Genomic DNA, 21,635 nt, shown 5'->3' with positions numbered 1-21,635 from the left:
TTTTCGTTTTTAGTGTATAGGAATGCCAGAGATTTCTGTGCATTAGTTTTGTATCCTGCAACCTTACCAAATTCATTGATTAGTCCTAGTAGTTTGCTGGTAGCATGTTTAGAATTTTCTATGTATCGTATCATGTTATCTGGAAACAGTGACAGTTTTACTTCTTCTTTTCCAATTTGTATTCTATTTATTTCTTTTTCTTCTCTGATTTCCATGCCTAGGACTTCCAAAAGTTTGTTGAATAAGAGTGGTGAGAGTGGACCTCCTTGTCTTGTTCCTGATCTTAGTGGAAATGCTTTCAGTGTTTCATCATTAAGAATGATGTTTGCTGTGGGTTTGTCATATATGGCCTTTATCATGTTGAGGTAGGTTTCCTCTATGCCTATTTTCTGGAGAGTTTTTATTATAAATGGGTGTTGAATTTTGTCAAATCTTTTTCTGCATCTATTGAGGTGATCATATGGTTTTTATTCCTTAATGTTAATATGGTGTCTTACATTGGTTCATTTGCGTATACTGAAGAATCCTTGCATCTCTGGGATAAATCCCACTCGATCATGGTGGATGATCCTTTTAATATGTTGTTGGATTCTGTTTGCTAGTATTTTGTTCAGGTTTTTTGCATTTATGTTCATCAGTGATATTGGTGTATAATTTTCTTTTTTTGTGATATCTTTTTCTGGTTTTGGTATCAGGGCAATGGTTGCTTCGTAGAATGAATTTGGGAGTGTTCCTCCCTGTGCAATTTTTTGGAGGAGTTTGAGAAGGATCGGTGTTAGCTCTTCTCTAAATGTTTGATAGAATTCGCCTGTGAAGCCGTCTGGTCCTGGGCTATTGTTTGTTGGAAAATTTTTAATTACAGTTTCAATTTCATTACTTGTGATAGGTCTGTTTATATTTTCTAATTCTTCCTGGTTCAGTCTTGGAAAATTCTACCTTTTCAAGAATTTGTCCATTTCTTCATGGTTGTACATTTTATTGGCATATAGTTGATTGTTGTAGTATCTTATAATCCTTGGTATTTCTGCAGTGTCAATTGTGATTTCTCCTTTTTCATTTCTAATTTTATTGATTTGTGTCCTCTCCCTTTTTTTCTTGATGAGTATCGCTAAGGGTTTATCAATTTTGTTTATCTTCTTAAAGAACCAGCTTTTAGTTTTATTGATCTTTGCATTTTCTTCGTTTCTATTTCATTTATTTCTGCTCTGATCTTTATGATTTCTTTCCTTCTACTGACTTTGGGTTTTCTTTGTTCTTGTTTTTCTAATTGCTTTAGGTATAGGGTTAGATTGTTTATTTGAGATTTTTCTTGTTTCTTGAGGTGAGATTGAATTGCTGTAAACTTCCCTCTTAGAACTGCTTTTGCTGCATCCCATAGGTTTTGGGTCTTTGTGTTTTCATTGCCATTTGTTTCTATGTATTTTTTTATTTCTGGTTTGATTTCTTCAGTGATCTCTTGGTTATTTAGTAGTGCACTGTTTAGCCTCCATGTATTTGTGGTTTTTACGTTTTTTTTCTGTAATTTATTTCTAATCTCATAGCGTTGTGATCAGAAAAGATGCTTGATATGATTTCAGTTTTTTTAAATTTTCTGAGGCTTGATTTGGATCCAAGATGTGATCTTATCCTAGAGAATGTTTTGTGTGCACTTGAGAAGATAGTGTATTCTGCCAACTTTGGGTGAAATGTTCTATAAATATCAATTAAATCTATCTGTTTTGTTGTTTCATTTAAAGCTTGTGTTTCCTTATTTATTTTCTGTCTGGTTGATTTGTCCATTGATGTAAGTGGGGTGTTAAAGTCCCCTACTATTATTGTGTTACTGTTGATTTCCCCTTTCATGGCTGTTAGCATTTGCCTTATGTATTGAGGTGCTCCTATGTTGGGTGCATTAACATTTATAATTGTTATATCTTCTTCTTGGATTGATCCCTTGATCATTATGTAGTGTCCTTCCTTATCTCTTGTAAGAGTCTTTAGTTTAAAGTCTATTTTATCTGATACGAGTATTGCCACTCCAGCTTTCTTTGATTTCCATTTGCATGGAATATCTTTTTGCATCCCCTCACTTTCAGTCTGTGTGTGTCCCTAGGTCTGAAGTTGGTCTCTTCTAGACAACATATATATGGGTCTTGTTTCTGTATCCATTCAGCCAGTGTGTGTCTTTTGGTTGCGGCATTTAATCCATTTACATTCGATGTTATTATTGATATGTATGTTCCTATTACCATTTTCTTCATTGTTTTTGGTTTGTTTTTGTGGTGTCTTTCTGCTTCCCGCCTAGAGAAGTTTCTTTAACATTTGTTGTAAAGCTTGTTTGGTGGTGATAACTTCTCTTAGCTTTTGCTTATCTGTAAAGCTTTTGATTTCTCTGTAGAATCTGAATGAGATCCTTGCTGGGTAGAGTAATCTTGGGTCCAGATTTTTCTCTTTCATCACTTTAAATATATCCTGCCACTCCCTTCTGGCCTGCAGAGTTTCTGTTGAGAAATCAGCTGATAACCTTATGGGGATTCCTTTGTATGTTATTTTTCATTTTTCCCTTGCTGCTTTTAATATTTTTTCTTTGAGTTTAATTTTTGTTAGTTTGATTAATATGTGTCTTTGTATGTTTCTCCTAGGGTTTATCCTGTATGGCACTCTCTGTGTTTCCTGGACTTGGGTGACTATTTCCTTTCCCATGTTAGGGAAGTTTTTCTCTGTAATCCCTTCAAATATTTTCTCAGACCCTTTCTTTTTCTCTTCTTCCTCTGAGACCTCAATATTTTGAACACTGGTGCATTTACTGTTGTCCCACAGGTCTCTGAGATTGTCTTCAAATCTTTTCATTCTTTTTTCTTTAGTCTGCTCCTTGGCAGTTATTTCCATTTTGTCTTCCAGCTTACTTATTCGTTCTTCTGCCTCAGTTATTCTGTTATTGATTCCTTCTAGTGTAGTTTTCATTTCAGTTATTGTGTTGTTCATCTCTTTTTGTTTGTTCTTTTGTTCTTCTATATCTTTGTTAAACATTTCTTTTAATTTCTTAATCCATGCCTCCATGATATTTCCAAGATTCTGGATCATCTTTACTATCATTACTGTGAATTCTTTTTCAGGTAGATTGCCTGTTTCCTCTTCATTTATTTGGTGTTGTAGGTTTTTACCTTGCTCCTTCACCTGTGACATATTTTTTTGCCATCTCTCTTTTTTTTCTTTTTCCTTTTTTTTAATGAGTGATATTGTGTTCCTGTCTTACTGGTTGTTTGGCCTGAGACGTCCAACACTGGGGTTTGTAGGCTGTTGGCTAGAGTTGGGTCTTGGTACTGAGATGAGGACCTCCGGGAGACCTCACTTTGATGAATATTCCCTGGCGTCCGAGGTTCTCTGTTAGTCCTGTGGTTCAGACTCAGAGCTGCCACTGCAGGGGCTTCGGTCTGATCCCCAGCTCGTGAACCAAGATCCCGCAAGCCATGTGGGGTGGCAAAAAGAAAAAAAAAAAAAGGAGAACTATAACAAAGTAAAAGATAAAATTAGACTAGGAAACTAACAGATATTTTAGAAAAAATATAAAAATAAAAATATAGATGAAACAACAACCAAAAGTTAAAACAGAACCACAATAGTAAAAAAGAGGAGGAGAAAAAAAAGGTGGAAAAGGCTTTGGCTGTGGAGGGTGGGGCCTAAGCAGGGGTGAGGTTTGGGTGGTGGGTGGGGCCTATGCTTAGGACCCACAGGGCTGGACAAGTCCCTGGGAGTTGTGTGGGGTGGGGCTTAGGCTCAAGGAACAGAAGGGACTTAGGAGTGCCCCCCCAACACTGCCTCTGGCCTCAGAGGGTAGGGGACCCCACCTGGGAGCCCAGCATACTCCGTGGGCTCGAGTGGGCAGGGAAAACGTCCTCTGCTCCTCTGGTCCAGGAGGCCCCCCCCATCTCCTCAGGCTCCCTCCTATGCCCCTAGGACCGATGCGGCCTGGAGGGGGCTTTGGAGGGCAGGGGACCTGGCTGGGAGCTCAGCAGCCTTCTAGAACCCAAGTGGGCAGGGCAAACACCCTCCACTCCTCTCCTGCTCCTCCGGTCCTGGAGGGCCCCTCCCACCTGCCTGTCCTGTTCTCTCCTGGATTCCCTCTTATGGCCCCAGGACCAACCTGGCCCAGAGGGGACCTCTGAGGGCATACAACCCGGCCGGAGAGCCAGGCAGACTTCCCCAGCTGATTGGACAGGGGAAACGCTGGGCGTACTCCCCACTGATCCGAGCCCCTGAGGGTCCCTCCAGGGGTGGGAACCCCTCCCCCCCTCAGCCACCCCTTTGGGGCTTCAGTCCTGTTTGGCCTCCACTTCTCTTCCCCCCTCAGTCCCCCCATGTCCTACCCATTCGCTTGGGGGTTCTTGCCGTCTCCTTGGGCATCGGGTTCCCCTACCAGCATCTGGAAGGTGCCCTAGTTGTGGGGAGATACGAATCCGCGTCTTCCCGCACCGTCATCTTGACTCTGCCTCCAAGAATTTAATTTTTGACATTTCCCAAATTTATTCATTCAATAAACATTTATCAAGTGTCTTTTATATGCCAGGCCAAGGAGGACCCAAATTTTTTAGGCCTAGGTGCTTATATAATTTTGGGGTCTCTTTAAGAAAAAGAATACGAAGTTGCAAATACAAATTTAGATATAAAATCAACATTTACTTAGGCTAGCAAATAAATTATAACAAATTACTAATTTAAGAAATCTGCCAAATACTTACAAACATTACAAAATTCAGAAAAATATCATAATGTTTTTATTAAATAACTACCTGTCAAGCTTGTATGTTTCTTCTGCATTTTCTCTTGCATACTCTTTGATTGCTCATTTTCTATAGAGAGAATAAAAAGAAAATTCAGTTTTTCCTCTGCCATGCTTGATGGAAATTTAGTGTTTATTATTGATAGTTTGGGAAAGTTTACTTTAGCTTTACAGATTTTTGTTGGTAATATCATATACATTTTTACGATTGTCAAATTTTGGAAAGTTGCTATCAAGTTGTTTTCATGTATGAGCTTCAGGACATTACAGATGTTCTTGTACAGTGACAATGAATTGACAGTTTTTTGGATGCATATTTTGACTTTCCGTTACCTTTATATTTGTCACTATTTTGTGTCAAATCAATAAGAAATTTCTATCTTTTTGTAAGGTGATTTATTCTTCATTATTTATATTATTAAATAATCTAAGAGACTATTCATCATGAATAGTTGAAGCACATCTCTTCCTCTCATTAAATCATGGTTTTTGTATGTCCTTTGTCTGGTATTGCCAGACTGGTTAGGACAGTTATGTTATATATGCTAACATGCTATTTGGTATGTTGACTCAAATAAAACATGTGACTTCATATATCAGTGTACTCACTGTTTGTAGTACAACTACAGGCTTGTGCCCTACAAAGACAGGGATTCTGACAAATTGCATTTGCATGACTTCCTCAAAAAAGAAAAAGAAAATATAAAATTAGAAGGTACTTTCATAATAGCATATGCTGAATTATTGAATCTATTCTTGACAGTTGAGACTTTCCATTTTAAATAGGCACCAATGGGAGTGGAATCCTTCAATTGCAATTTTACACATCTGATAATTGGAAGAAGTTTTTGAGTGACTAGCTTCTGAATCTCTACCACTCACTCCATACTTTCATTGCCAGGTGTTGCAGGATCTGTTCTCAGCACAATATGACCTCTGGCCCTGTCGCTTTGTGTTATGACAAAGCCATCCTTGTACCAGGATGGAAACTATGACTGTGAATCCCATAAATACATCCCCATAAACCCAAAGTAATATATCCCCCAATCAACTTCCTCAAAATGTCTGGATTCATTTCTGATGTTGTCCAATATGATGGGAACTATGACAGAAATGGAGTCAGAGTGAATTAAGAGAGTTAAAACCTGTAAAGTGCATGGACTAGTGCTGGGCTCCTAGTAAAGCATCCACAGATGTAGCTGATGACACCATCCTTATCTTCTTCCTCCTTCTCCTCCTCTTCATTTCTATACAAGTTTTAGTGGCCTTTTCAGTTTTTGGTGGTTTGGCACTTGGAATTCTTTATAAGCAGCTTCTTCCTATTTCTACTCCCTTTCCCTTTTAGAACCTAGATTTCAAAATGTTAGCGCTGGATGAGACCTGAAAGAACATCTACTCCACCCCTTCATCTTACAGATGAGGACCTTGGGGCTGAAGGTCACTCAGCTAGTTAATGGCAGAACAAGGAGGGACAACATGTCTTTTAGCTCCTGATACCATGTTTCTTTTCTCGCAAGTCTTGTGGGTAGATCTCTATCAGCTACACCCAGCCTGCAAGGATTAAGAGTCAATTAATTTAGATATGCATTGATTTAATCTCTGTGGGGTTCCTCCCCCCACCCCAATAGATATTTTTAAGAGTTAGAATGCTCAGTGTGCTTCTAAAATGTCACATAATAGGGTTGCTTTGCTCATTTTGATAGGACCTTCAGCAAAGCGCACTGTGTCATGAACACTCTCGCAGGAAATGGAAACTCACCTTGTGAAGAGGTAAGCTTTCCATGAGCTATGTGTTTTCCTTTCCTCAGCAGGGAAAGAGTCTGTATGTCAGCTGCCTGGCCTTCCTCTGGGGCTTGGTTTTTAATCTCCAGGGAGGCGAGGCCAGCAAAATGTCATCTCTTCTCTTGCTAAGGAAAGAAGCTGTGAAATAGATCTTCATTGCTTACACGCCTTATGTTGCTTAGCACCAGCTGTATCCATAACACCATGGTGAATTTAAAATACTGCTCCGTTGGAATAATTGTTAAAAGGGACTCTGGTGCTCATAAATACCCCAAATAGGCATTGTGAAAGTATACCGATTTTTATCTTTAATTGGATTTATTCCCCTGAGAAAACTTAAGTTTATGGATGTATGCCCAAATAATGCCCATCACTGATGTGGATTTTTCTGCTATAAGTTCTAGGAATCTCTTAATTCAAAGAGGGGAAGAGAAAAGAGCTAACATATATTCAACAGCTTTTAAATATTAGGTGCTTTATCTATCTATCTATCTATCTATCTATCTATCTATCTATCTATCTATCTATAAAATTTCAGCTGAACCCTTATGAGAGCCTTGGGAGGCAGGGAGCTTTAGACTCATTTTACATTTGAGTAACTTGATCAAGATTGTGTCCTAGGACGTTTTGAAAAAGGTTTCTTTGATCATCTGTTTGCCAACTTAAGAACTGACCCTCTTGATGTAACTAAACTGGAAATAGAGAAAATAATATATAGATAAGGGTTTTTGTAAGATCACTTTGGTACAGGTGCAGAAGACACCAAGCCATGTGTTCCAGTTGAGAAGATCAGGTCGAGAGAATGAAAGGAGGAAATTGGCCCACAAATGTACGAACACCAGCATTAATGACAGTGAAGAGGCCTCTGCAGTCCTGGGCCCATTTGCTTTGGAATGTGGATTTTTAAAGACATCGTTGGTCATATTTCTGTGAGGCTCATTTGTTTCCTGCTCTTCCTCTTGTCCCCTTCCTCCTTCTCTTTATTCAATACCTTCTGGCAAATAATAGTTCCTAAATTAGATTCCCTGTTACTTCCCAGCCTGGAGGGCAGAGAGGCAACAGGCAGTACCCTCCTGGCAACTGTTTATGATATCTCCCCTTCCAGAGATTTGCTCTGTGGCCGCTTCAGTCCATTACCATCACTCCTTTTGCCCATAATATTGGCAGCTCCCCAAGACCTAGGGAGGAAAAAACACATCTGTAGATATGCAAACCTCAAAATCAAGACTTAGTTAATGAAATCACTTGCCCTTGCCTGTTACTGAATCCTGTTCCAGCTGGGATGGAAAAGAACATTGGCCATGCTATCAAAAGCAGATCAGATTTCTCCACTGCTGTTTCTTCCTTTCTTAACTAAAAATAAAACACCTCACACAACAATCAGACCAAAAAAAAAAAATGACACTAGGTGAGCACAAAAGTAGTTTGTACTGTTTTCATATTTCATGTGTTCAATCATATTTGTCTTAACAAATATGATTGGAAGTGGTACTTTTTCTTCTTTTCCCACCTTCTGGCATGAGATTTATAGGTGAAGATAAAAATGCACTGGCCCTCCAAGAAAGGGCTCCCGCTCTGCACGTAACCCTTCTCGTTTCTCTCTTCTTGCTCCTGCTAGCTTTCTCTCTCTCTCTCTGACGCCCTCTTTCTTCAATCAGGGCTTAGAGAAATCTTTCACTCTTCTTTTGACAAGTGTCAGATAGACAGTGTGAGCTCATTTAAGCTGAACTGTCTGGGGGAAACTAAATTTGTTGAGGAGAACAGCCATTTGGATGACAAGTGCCAGGACACACAAGATGGCTCTTATCAGGCTCTCAGCTCATGTTCCAGGTGGCCTTTCTGTCTCTCTCTCCCCTGTTATTACTTGTTCACGGTTGACCCAAATGGAAACCTTGAAATACAAATGAAGTTGTTCTTGGAAGTTGCCAAGAAAAAGCGTTTGATGGTGACTCAGCCTAACAAGTCTATATCCCCCCATTATATACGCTTATTATTACTGATGCTTCCCAGACCCGTTTGGGCACATATTTGAAGAAGCCTCTGTTGTGAGCTCTGCTAGTTGTTTAATAAACAGGCCTATTATCTGAGCTGCAACAATTTTGACATTTTGGGCAATCCCCAACCCTGGCTACGTTTGGCACTTCTTGCCAAGATATGAGCAATATTCTTAAATATTCTTCCCCATTTGCCTCCTAGTAAGACTGATTTTTTTTGGCTCTCACTTGCCAGACAGGGAACCTATGGAGATAATTGTCATGGGAAGGTATTTAGTGGAAGGTGAGATTTTTTTTGGTCCATGTAAAACATTGTAAAATTCAAGGCCAGGGCACCATGGCAGGCTGTAATCTATGAATCGTTAAATTCTTAACATACCCTGAGAACAGGAAGAGAGAGATTAACCTTTGTAGACACAGGGGGAATTTCTCCTCTGAACACTGGTAATTCATGTGGCATTTGCTGTTTGCTTATGTTTGCAGTGAAATTCTTTCCCTCAACCTTGCACTGCGCTGTTACTGGTCACTTAGGCCTTCTGAGAGAGCAGCACAAGTTGATGTTTTAAGTACACAAACAAAGCAGTTGTTTTTAATGGTGGGCATCAGTTTTGTTTTGTTTTTTTGGTCAATATTTGGTTCACATGAGAACCTTTATTTTTTCCAGCCTGTAAGCTTTGGCTCTGACTTTACATGTTTTGGAGGTTTGATGTTGTTGCTAATTCAGTGATGAAATTTATTCATAGAAAAGGCTTATTGTGAGTGAAGAAATAAAGTACCAAATAGTGTAGACAACCCACACTTTTCTTTATTATTTATTTTTGCACTAAATGATATATCTGCTTGGTATTAGGAACCCCATAGTTGGGGCAAAGGCAGTTGATGGCAATGTCATATTTATTTGGAGGTTGAAGTTTCATTAATAACTTAAGATGGAAATCAGAGAAAAAGGCCTGTGAGCAACCCCATCTAGCTGTCACAACCCCCGTGTGGCAAGATAGTACATTATACTTCTGCTCTTCTCTCCAAGAGCTTTTGGGACTTTAGCACATTATTATTATTATTATTATTATTATTATTATTAAAGACTTTATTTTTTAAGAGCAGTTTTAGGTTTACAGCAACATTGAGAAGGAGATACAGAGATTTCCCATATACCCACTGCCCCCATGCATGCATAACCCACCCCATGAATGACGTCACTTCCCAGAATGGTAAAAATTTCACCAAGGATTAGCCTACACTGACGCATCATTATCACTCAAAGTCCAGAGTTTACCTTAGGGTTCACTCTTGATATTGTACATTCTGTGAGTTTGGACAAATATATAGTGGCAGATATCCATCATTACAATATCATACAGAATATTTTCACTGCCCTAAAAATCCTCTGTGCTCTGCCTATTCATCTCTCCTTGCCCCTACCCCTGGCAACCATGATCTTTCTAGTATCCCCATAGTTTTGCCTTTTCCTGAATGTCATAAAGTTGGAATCATACAGTATATAGCCTTTTCAGATTGTCTTCTTTCATTTAGTAATATACATTTAAGTTTTTCCCATGTCTTTTCCTGGCTAAATAGCTTATCCCTTTTTAGTGCTAAATAATGTTTCATTGTCTGTATGTCCCATAGTTTGTTTATCCATTCACCTATTGAAAGAGATCTTGGTTGCTTCCTAGTTTGAGCAGTTATGAATACAGCTGCTATAAACATCTGTGTGCAGGTTTATGTATGGATATAAGTTTTCTTGGGGCGTGATTGCTGGATTGTGTGGTAAGAGTATATTTAGTTTTGTAAGAAACTGCCAAAGTGCCTTCTGAAGTGGTTGTATCATTTTGCATTTCCACCAGCAGTGAATGAAAGTTCTTGTTGCTCCATATCCTTGCCAGCATTTGGTGTTGTCAGTGTTTTAGATTTTGGCCATTCTAATAGGTTTATAGTGTTATCTCACTGTTGTTTTAATTTGCATTTCCCTGATGACATATGATGGTGAGTAGAATCTTTTCATATATTTATATACCACCTGTATATCTGAGGTGTTTGTTAAGGTCTTTGGCCCATTTTTAAATTGAGTTTTTGTGTTTTTTTTATTGTTGAGTGTTAGGAATTCTTTGTATATTTTGGATAACAATTCTTCATCAGATGTGTCTTTTTTTCCCAATCTGTGTCTTGTCTTATAATTCTCTTGGTATTATCTTTCACAGAGCAGAATTTTTAATTTTAATGAAGTCAAGTTTATCAATTATTTCTTTCATGGATCGTGTCTTTGATGTTGCATCTAAAAAGCATAGCTATAACCAAAGTCATGTAGGTTTTCTCCTATGTTATCTTCTAGGAAATTTAGAGTTTTGCATTTTACATTTAAGTCTATGATCCATTTTGAGTTAACTTTTGTGAAGGGTATAAGGTCTGTGTCTAGATTCATTTTTTTGGTATGTGGATGTCCGGTTGTTCTAGCTCCTTTTGTTGAAGAGGCTATCTGCTCCATTGTATTGCCTTTGCTTCTTTGTCAAAGATCAGTTGACTATACTTATGAGGCTATTTCTGGGCTCTCTATTTTGTTCCATTTGTCTATTTGTCTGTTCTTGCACTAATACCACAGTGTTTGATTACTGTAGCTTTGTAGTAAGTCTTAAAGTTGAGTAGTGTCAGTCCTTCAGCTTTGTTCTCCTTCAATATTATGTTGGTTATTCTTAACACTTTATTTTTGACAAGTTTAGCTTTATGGATTTTAAGGACATACCAGATTAACAGATGTAGTAATGATAGAGGACATTTTTGACATTGAGGGAAGAGACAAGAAAACGAAAGTGTAGCCACAAAACTGGATTGCCATACCTACAACGGTGGAAATTCATAAGGATAACATTGAGTCACCCAGAAAAGTTGTATTGTGTCTTCTTTTTAAGAAACGGAGTAGGGGAACTGAAGGCCCAGTAAAAGTGTTGTAGCAAGAAAGGAAGAGGATCAGGGCTCTCCAAAGAAACAGAACTAATAGGATCTATCATCTATCTATCTATCTATCTATCATCTATCGTCATCTGTCTAACCTTATTTAGTACAAGGAATTGGCTAATGCAATTATGGAGGCTGATAAGTCCCAAGAGCTGCAAGCTGGTGACCCAGGGAGTCACGTCTGAAGGGCCAAGAACCAGGAGAGCCAATGATGTAGTTCCAACCCAAAGGCTGCAGGCTCAAGACCCAGGAGGAGCCAATGTTTCAGTTTAAGTTTGAAGGCAGGAGAAAACTGATGTCCCAGTTTGAAGGCAATCAGGTAGGAGAAATTCTCTCTCACTTGGGGAGAGTCCGTTATTTTATTTTATTTAGAACTTCAACTGATTGGGTGAGACCCACTCATATTAATCTTATCCAGAAACACCCTCACAGAAATACCCAGAATAATGTTTGACCAAATATCTGGCACCTCATGGCCCAGTCAAGTTGACACATAAAGTCGACCACCTCAGCCCTCTTTCTCATCATCAGGGATGTCTGATGAGAGAGAGATAGGGAGATGTCTTCCTATCTCTGGACAACAGGTGGCTGCTGAGAAGGTCCAGGAAAAGGAGATGGATGGTATCATGTCATGGGCCCAATAGTCCAGGGCAAAGACAGTAAATCCAGCCCTGATAGGAGAATGCTTGGTTCTGGGAAATAGGTAGATTAGCTTCTAAATTATGTAATTCATTCATTCATTCATTCTTTGTTTTTAAATTACAGCCTCAATTCATATATTACTTCCTTGGGGGGCTGTCCCTAGACACTGTCTAAAGTAGTCCTTTCAGCTGCTCTCATTTATTCATTCACAAAAATTTATTGAGGGCCTACACTGTGAAAGGCATTGAGGATTCAACAATGACTGTGGGTAACAGACAAGGACCCTGCCCTTGTGCATCTTATACACTAATGGGCCCAGATAAAAACAAATGAACAGATAAAGAATGTAATTTCTGATAGTGTTAAATGCAGTAACAAATAAAATAGGTTGATGCAGTAGAGTGTAGACTTGGGCACAGTGGTGGTTACATTAGCTATACTGGCCAGGGAAGACCTTTCTAGAAGATCACATTCAGCTTGGATTTGAGTGATGAGAAGAAACTGTCCATTCAGAAACCTGGGGGAAGAGACTCTTGGGCAGAGGTAACAACTAGTGTGATAGCACAACAGGGAGAATCATTTGACCTGTTCTAGACACTGAACAGAAGCTGATGTGCCTGCAACAGAGGGAGCAAGGGGGAGAGAGGTAGGAAGTGGCTAGCAGAGAGGTCGGCAGTGCCACATCTTCATAAAAGGTCATAGAGGCCTTGGTTTGGAGCTTGCATTTTACCCTAATGGAAATGGGTTTTTAATAGAAGAGTAGTATAATCTGATTATGCTTTAGCAAATCACTGACCTCTGGGTGGGACATGGATTGTGGGGAGCAGGAATGGAAGTAAGAAGACCAGACATTTAGGAAGCTGTTGCAAGTGTCCAGGTGAGACATTATGATACCTGGATTATGGTAATAGCAGTGGAGATGTTGGGCCGTGGTCAGATTTGGCTGTTAAGTAGGCAGAGTCTTCAGGGCTTGCTGATGGATTGGATGTGGGAGGTGAAGAAAATAAAGGATTCACAGGTGAATGTTAGGTTTTAGTTTCTTAATGGCATTTATTTTAATTTGAAATTATCTTGTTTATTTATTTGTATACTTCTTTGCTGTTTTTCTCCTCCCACCAGGCTATAGATACAGTGAAAGAAGGAACCTCACTTATCTTATCAGATACTAAGGAATTGCCTTACCCTCAGCATCTAGAACAGTGCCTGATGCCTTGAATGTGTGCATGTATAAATATTGATTGAATATTTTGTATGGACCAGGCCTGTCTTTAGGCTGAAGTACAAAGGAGAACAAGAAAGAAATGACCTCTACAGACATGTAGCCTGCATTCTGGTGGAAGAGATAGATAACAAACATGTAAACCAAGTTGTTTCAGATTTTGATAAGTGCTGTGTTGAAAAAAGGATAAATAGGGTGGTTAAGGAAACACATCTTCTTTAGTTTTTTTGTTGTTCTCCATATGTTCACTAGATCGTAACTTCCATGAAAGCGAGGTCTAGGTCTTCTATTCTTTGTATAGTGCTAAGCAGATAATATGTCCCCAGGAAATACAAGTCATGCCTGGAACCCATGCTTGGTTCCTGGTGAGCCTTAGGTACCTGTTTTGTTATCTGTGCAATGTGACCAGCTAAGGAAAGTGGCCAAGCCTCTCCTTTCTCACGTAGGTCAGCAACACTTAGACCTGTGGATCTCTTCCTGGACAGGCCTGTATATTTATATTAACTGCTCCCCTGGCTTTGGTTGTTACTAGGCATGGGCAGTCCACCTATGGACTCGTGCAGCCACACACAGCCTTGCTGCAAATTTAGCAGAAGGTAGTGCCTCAAGGTCAGTAGGGAGGAATTAAATCTGTAAGGGGAATACACTTAGGCCAGTAAACATGGAGTGCCAGAAAATAGTGCCCAAAGGGATCTGAGGAGCATCTGCATGTTTATTAAAAAACAAAGAAAACACCTCCACTTCCTCTATTAAAGGAACACACTTAGACCTCCTCTTATGAAGTCATTTCCTCTGTGGCATCTGCTTTGAACAGAAGATTTTCGGATGAGCTTTGTTTGCCCTTAAGCAATCATTTCCCTCAGATAAGGATGCACAATCAGGGGAAAATTTTCACTGGGTTATTGGTCAGCTATCAAAACGAAAAATGAAAAAACTTCCCTGACTGGAGTAATAAGCATGGAATACTTTGGTAGCACAGCATTTTTCACTTGTCCATTTACAAACTACTGAATTCATTTTAGCCAGAACAGACTTTTTGTTTGTCAGGTAGTCGATAAATATTTACTCATGCTTCCTGTATACTCGTCCTCCACTGGGAAGCATTCCTCACACTTTGCCTCCTTGTTACTCTTGCTGTGCCTGTGTTTTTCATAACTCCAGATCACTGACCCATTTAGTATCTTTAGGAGGAAAGGGAAAGCGAAGCTGATCGGAAAGCAGACTGGGAAGAGGTGAGTCGTGGCAATTCTTATGCTGTGGGAGTGTGAACTTAGCATAATGCCAAGCAGACAGTAGATACTCAATTCATAATTAATGGTTTGATGGTTTCAGTGAATGGTGCCCCGTGGAGTGAATGTTTTCTTGCAAAGCGCTACGATCAGAGGTCTCTTCATTTTGGTTTAGATCATAAACAAGTGTAGAGAACCGACCATGTATGGACACTCTGCTAGAAGTGAGGCAGGATACTGAGATCCACCTGACACACTATCTGTCCTCTGGGGCATCAGTTTTTTTTCTTTGTTTGTTTGTTTCTTTAATAAATTTATTTATTTATTTGTTTATTTTTGGCTGCACTGGGTCTTCATTGCTGCGTGCGGGCTTTCTCTAGTTGCAGGGAGCAGGGGTTACTCTTCGTTGCGGTGCGTGGGCTTCATTGCGGTGTCTTCTCTTGTTGTGGAGCACGGGCTGTAGGCACGCGGGCTCTAGAGCGCAGGCTCAGTAGTTGTGGCGCACGGGCTTAGTTGCTCCATGGCATGTGGGATCTTCCCAGACCAGGGCTCGAACCCGTGTCCCCTGCATTGGCAGGCGGATTCTTAACCACTGTGCCACCAGGGAAGCCCTGGGGCATCAGTTTTGAGTGCAGAAAAGATGTGAACATGAACATTATATCTCAAGGAAGCATGTACTTAGAGAAATATGAAGTCTTGTGAGAACACAAGGGAGGGAGATATTCATACTTTTGGGGGGAATCCAAGCCTTACTAGATATCCTTCTGTACACTTTCCCCCAGATTTTAATTTTGAGTATTCCTCTTGGATTATTAGTTTTCTCTAGCTTGTGGCAGACCTCATCAAGATTGGTACATGTGCTTATGTTTGCTTTTATCAGACCATCTTCTACCTGCTTTGAGTTTACCCTTTGTTTCCAATTACTTAACTTCTGAGTTACTTGCACAGTAGGGTCAAACATCCTGAATGTTACTCTTTTTTTCTGACCCAAATGAAAATCACTAATGCAAAATTGTATTAACAAATGAGTATGATTAAAATCACCATTGCGGACTTCCCTGGTGGTGCAGTGGTTAAGAATCCGACCGCCAATGCAGGAGACACGGGTTCAAGCCCTGGTCCGGGAAGATCCCACATGCCGCAGAGCAACTAAGCCCGTGTGCCAGAACTATTGAGCCCGCGCTCCAGAGCCCGCGTGCCACAACTACTGAAGCCCACGTGCCTTGAGCCCGTGCTCCACAACAAGAGAAGCCACTGCAATGAGAAGCCTGCACACCGCAACGAAGAGTAGCCCCTGCTCACCACAGCTAGAGAAAGCCCACGCGCAGCAGTGAAGACCCAACGCAGTCATAAATAAATAAATAAATAAATAAGTTTAAAAGAAAATGTTAAAATCACCATTGCTAGGGTAGTTAGTTAAGAAGAGATCTCCCACTCTTTCTACTCCTTCTACCAGCTTCTTTCCTTTCATCCTGTCAAGGCAAATAGGTTGCTGGCTCACTAATTTTCCAGATGTTGTAACTGTTTAGTTTTGTATTTAGAAATATTTTTTAAAATTAATTAATTAATTAATTAATTTTTGGCTGCATTGGGTCTTCGTTGCTGCACGTGGGCTTTCTCTAGTTGTGGCCAGTGGGGGCTACTCTCCGTTGCAGTGCGTGGGCTTCTCATTGCGGTGGCTTCTCTTGTTGTGGAACACGGGCTCTAGGTGCATGGGCTTCAGTAGTTGTGGCACGCGGGCTCAGCAGTTGTGGTTCACGGGCTCTAGGGCGCAGGCTCAACAGTTGTGGTGCACGGGCTTAGTTGCTCCGTGGCATGTGGGATCTTCCTGGACCAGGGCTTGAAGCCGTGTCCCCTGCATTGGCAGGTGGATTCTTAACCACTGCACCACCAGGCAAGTCCCTAGAAATATTTTTATATCAATACATGTAGTACTACTTTATTGCTTTTATTTTTGCTTTCTTTTCTCTTGTCATTTATGTTTTTCTCTTTGTATGCCTAATAATTTTTGTATGAATGCCAGACGTTTTTATAAAAAGCTATAGAGGCTTCATAGATTTACCTTTCCTCTGCTAGACAGATCAAGTTGAGGGACTGATCTCCTTAATTCAACCACAGACTAAGTTTCATCAGGATAGATTGCAATTTTGTTAAGACTCAGACTACTTCCGGTTCTCTCTGTTTTTAAGCATGGCCCCCTAGGACTTTCAGTCAAAACACTGGTAGACCTTTGACTCCTTAGCTCTGAGAGAATGCAGAATTTCTGGTATGCATTTGAGATATTTTGGCTTAACTGGCTACTTTTATGCCCTGTGCAAATTCAGAATTTGACAAATAACTTGATGGGGAGACCAACTCTGTGGTCACGGCCCCTCACATCTCCAGTTTTGTCACTGAAGTCCAAATGACTGCCAGAGGATCTGATGGTTTCTCTGTCCTAGTAGCTGTCCTCTGCTTGGGCCTACCCTGAGTCTATCCTCTAGACCCTCTAGAGTGAGCCAGCTCAGGAGTGGTAAATGACCCCCATGGGTAGCTGCTTAAACTGAGGTCACCTCTGAAACCTTTCTTTCTTTCTGGAATTTTACTTTTTCAGTTCTCTTTGCTTCAGTAATGCTCTAATATCTTTAAATATATGATTTTTGTAATTTATTTGATTTTTCTTATTTATAGTGGGAAACGTAGCCTGCTATGAATAACTCATTATACCCAGAAGTAGAATTTCTCCCTCCTTGTTTTTAACTCCTACAGATTATTTCATTGCATGATATACTATCTTCTATAGTTTATTTAACCATCTCCCTGTTTATGGACATGCTTATTATTTCTAGTTTTTCATTGTTACAGTCTTGCAATTAAAATTAAAGTACATGCATCTTTGTGTACTTATTTGTGTATGGCAATTACTAATATCTGGAAGTTCTGGATTGAAAAATACGGATTTTTAATTTTGATAGAGATTACCAAATTGTTCTCCAAAACAATTTAAATTAGATTCTCAGAGGCTTTCTGTCAACTAGATCAATACTTTTTAGGTCTGCATCTGATCTAGTACCAAATAGTTCCCCTAGGAACATGGAGAGGCCTATTAACTCTTTCAGAGACACTGAGCACACTGAGGGCCTACATATGTTGCCGCTGCCACTCTGACCCTGATGCTCTCCTGAGGGCACATTCAGAACTTTTACAGTGTGTTAGATGATCATGCAGTGGATTACAGTAGTTCAGCATATTCTCTAAGACACCAGGGGAGTGATACCAACACTGAGGAGACAGTCAGCAGAAAAAAACATCACCAAGAATAGCATATTTCTTATACAGGCAATTCCCCAGGTGGAAGGCTTAGCTATTACTGCACGGAGAGGATACTGGCCACTGCTTCAAAGCTGTGGGGACTGCTCTTTATTCATATCAGTGATTTTTTCATGTGCTTGCTGTAAAATCAATCCTTTGGATGGTTCACTCAGTGCATTTGAATACCTTTTCAGATTCCCTAACGCTCCTTGGCCCAGTAGCAGTTCCTTTTCTTGCCAGGGCACAGAGGGTGTGAAGGTAGCTTTTTCTAGGCATTTATTGGTATTGAGCAGTGGGAAGGGTTGGAGCCAGTAAACGTGGGGTGTGCAAATGTGTTCAGCCTGTAGGAGCTCCTCCAGTTCATAGGGTAGATCTGCTGGGATAGTTATCTTGGGTCTCCTTTCACTCCAGGGTAGAATTAAGCTCTTGGCTGAATAGATAGGAGGTAGGGATAAGTCTCAGGGCTCTGGACACTTAACCTAAAATTCTAAAGGAAAATTCCTTATTCCTTTTTTCCTTTGCAGTAGCTTAGCTTTAGGCGGCATTCATAGACTCTCTATTGTACTGAAATAAGCTGTAGTGCTTATTTTCAAAACTAGCAAATGGATTTTCAACGTGAGATTTCCTGGTAATACACGCTGGTTTATTTTGAATTTAAAAAATTTGGATTTTGATTTCGTGATGTCATTTTAATTCTTTGAAATATAGTGGGGAAGGGGTCAGAAATAAAGCAGTGTCTTTTCTAGACTCATTCATTTATTCACTCTTGGTTAAGCAGTTATTAAAATCCACCTATCCATTAGACATTGGGCTTTGCATTAGTGATAGACAAATGAATAAGGCTGTGATACTTTTGTTGGTGCTGTGTCATAAAACTTGCCTAGATTGAATTCTAAGCCAGCATGAGCATCTTAGAGTGTAGAAAATAGAAACCAAACAAATACTCCATTTGGGATCAAAATTGCACAGCCAGTTGTCTAAGAAAGTGCTCTGCTTTCTACCAGTAATTCAGAATATTATGACTAACACTAAGCAGAAAACTGAGAAGAACAATAAAAGGGCAAGAAGTTAACGGAATGGGGACAGAGCTGAGAGGACAAAATTTGAACAGAAGGAGGAAAAACAACAGGGATTGAGGAAGGTTGTTTAGGTCACTAAGCTTACAAGATCTTCTACTTCCCAGTTAGTATATTGTGACCCTGAAGACATAAGGGCGTGACAAGGATATCACTGGGATGTGGTAAATTCTTCACAGTCTCACTTCCCTTTGCTAATTCTGGCATCAGAGTTGTTGCAGAGAACGTGCTCAACAGTGTATGGAGATACATCTTAAACAGGTGTGCTTATTCTTAAGAAAATTTGATATGTTTAAATTCAGATGTATTTACTTTACAGAAATTAGATGATTACCCAGAATGCCTGGCACCCAGTGCTACCCACACTGGGGATGTACATGACAAACACTCTGGTCCAGCACTCTGAGACTAAGAAGCCTCGAGGGAGGGCAGGCTGGGATATAGCCCACCATGATATAAGATAGGATATGATTAAGACTTTAAAGGAAATATGAGCAAAATATTGTGAGCATTCAGGGGAAAAGTACTTCTGGTTGTTAGGTAATTGAGTAGAGAGAGGAAGGCAAAAAAATCAGAGAAGTTTTCATGAAGGAGAGAGTATTTTAACCTCTCATGGAAGATGGTTTAAATGTCAATATGTGACAGATCTCAACAGGGCTGGAGGATATGGACATTAGGTGTGAAGTAACAGCAGAACAAAGCTTTAGAAGTAGAGCTTGTATGATGACTATTGGTGTGTTATGGGGTGGGGGGTAGGGATGGAGGATGCAGAGAAACAGTGTACTTTGGGGTCACACATGTCTTCAGATCCCTTCTGCTCATAAATATGGGACTATGCTCGTGTTACTTAACCTTTCTGAGTCTCAGTTCCCTCATCTTTAAAATGAGGACAGTAATATTGGTTTTTTGGTTTTCTGTGTGTGTTTGAGTTTTTTTTTTTTTTTGGTGAAGATTGGTCCTAATCTATGTAAATCTTTGGCTCTCAATAAATGGTAGCAAACATTGGAGAGCCATTGAAAATTTTTGACTAGGTGATATGATTAAAATTTAGAATTGGAAATTTTATTCTGATAGCAGTGCTGATGCTGGCTTTGTTGCAGAGATAAGATGTGAAAGCTTAGCACAATCAGTCATGGAGAATGGTGTCAGACCCTACTAGTCACACCTGAGTACCTGTTCTTTCCCCTTTCAGTTTTTAGCTGTAAACATGGCCATCTAAAACAAAGACTATATCTTTCCCATCTTTCCTTGTGGCTAGGTGGGGCTGTGTGACTATGTTCTGGCCAGAAGTATCATGCAGTAGTATGCCTAAAAGATGGCTGGCACACATCCTTTTTTTCCATTGCTTCTTCTATTCTGCTACTTAGATCATCTGCCATCTTGGTAGGTCTAGATGCTCATTTGGATCCTAGGAATAGTGGAGAGGTAAACTAGAAGGAGTGTGAGTCCCAGAAGACTTCACAGACCACAATTGTCATATCAGCCCTAGACTAATTCCACCAGACTTCCACATGAGAGAGGATTAAACTATCTTATTGAAGCCACTGAAAATTTGAGATTCTGTTACTTACAGTAGAATCTAATCCTAGCCAACTTAGAGATGGAGGGGAAAATGAATAGGAGTTTACTTTCTAGGAGTTCAAGCCAATGGCAGTTATAGGAATATAAAGGAAACATGTTTGGAACAGGGGAAGGATGACGCTTTTGGTTTAGGGTCCAATCCAGACGGAGATGTCAGGTGATTAGAAACCAATGTTAGGAGCCTGGAAGAATGGTCAGAGTTGGAGATATAGACTTGAAGTGGGAATCAGGCCTCTAAATAGCTCTGATAATTGAATATGTGGGAGGGGATGAAATTTCCAAGGAAGAAGAATGTAGAGTGTAAAATGAGTGCAAAAATCTGAAGGCTAACACTGGACGAGGTCTCTGTTCACGGGGCAGGGGGTGGCAGAGGCAACAGAGATAGGAAAGTTAGGTAGAAAGAGATGCATATTGATGGTTGAGGGTTAAAGGAAGAAGAATTGAGACTGGATGGTGAAGTTTGTTTCTTTTCTACATGGCAGGAAATGTGGGAGAGGAAAAGGAATTCCCCGGTTTCTCATAGTCAAGAAGGTACTGATTATATGTGTTTATTTGTAAATGAATAAAATGCTATTTTGTTGAATGTTTCAGAGAGGCCTTTCATTCCAGCCCATGGAGTTGTTTTCTGCTTTTAATGCTTGCTTACAGCTTCGGTAGGCTCTTCTCAGGTGAGCAGCTGCATACCAAAATGTCTCACTGACAGAATTGCCAAGGAATTCCATGGAGGATGGATGGTCTTGGTTGGAAAGTTACTTAATGGCTTTTAAAGTAGTAAGCAGATGATCATGCTGCTTAAGCAACAAACCTTGAACGCTGAGCACTCATGAATGTTTTTAGTGTTGGCATCAAATAAAATGAATAACAAATTGTATTTTACACATCGTAATCGTATGCATAATTGTTATCGGTCTTCAGGATAACAGGTCATATAGTAACTGGCTGTAACTGGTAGTAGCCAGTATTACTTTTGCCTGGACACACACCAGGCATTTGTGGGGATAGCTGCAAGAGGGATAATATTGAGAAATGTGAGGGAAAGGATGGCTTGTGCCAAGAGAAAACATTGGAGGAGGTGGGTACCTTTCCCCTCCTATTTCTTAACCAGCTTGT

General features: G+C 40.0%; 1 protein-coding gene and 1 long non-coding RNA gene across 10 annotated transcripts in view; both read left to right on the top strand.

The window, feature by feature from the left end:
- Positions 1 to 21,635, top strand: part of CPQ (carboxypeptidase Q) — a 500,068-nt gene that overhangs the window by 179,554 nt on the left and 298,879 nt on the right. The window lies entirely within an intron of this gene.
- Positions 10,285 to 21,635, top strand: part of LOC309615188 — a 35,227-nt gene continuing 23,876 nt past the window's right edge. Inside the window, exons 1-2 of the long non-coding RNA XR_014236607.1 lie at positions 10,285 to 14,580; positions 21,008 to 21,056. This is a non-coding gene — a long non-coding RNA (uncharacterized lncRNA). The remainder of the gene's footprint in view (positions 14,581 to 21,007; positions 21,057 to 21,635) is intronic.

This window comes from Balaenoptera borealis, assembly GCF_965194805.1.
Source record: "Balaenoptera borealis genome assembly, chromosome: 17".
Classification (NCBI taxonomy): domain Eukaryota; kingdom Metazoa; phylum Chordata; class Mammalia; order Artiodactyla; family Balaenopteridae; genus Balaenoptera; species Balaenoptera borealis.
The sequence above is the reverse complement of the archived record's forward strand: the minus strand, read 5'-3'. Positions and strand labels throughout refer to the sequence as shown.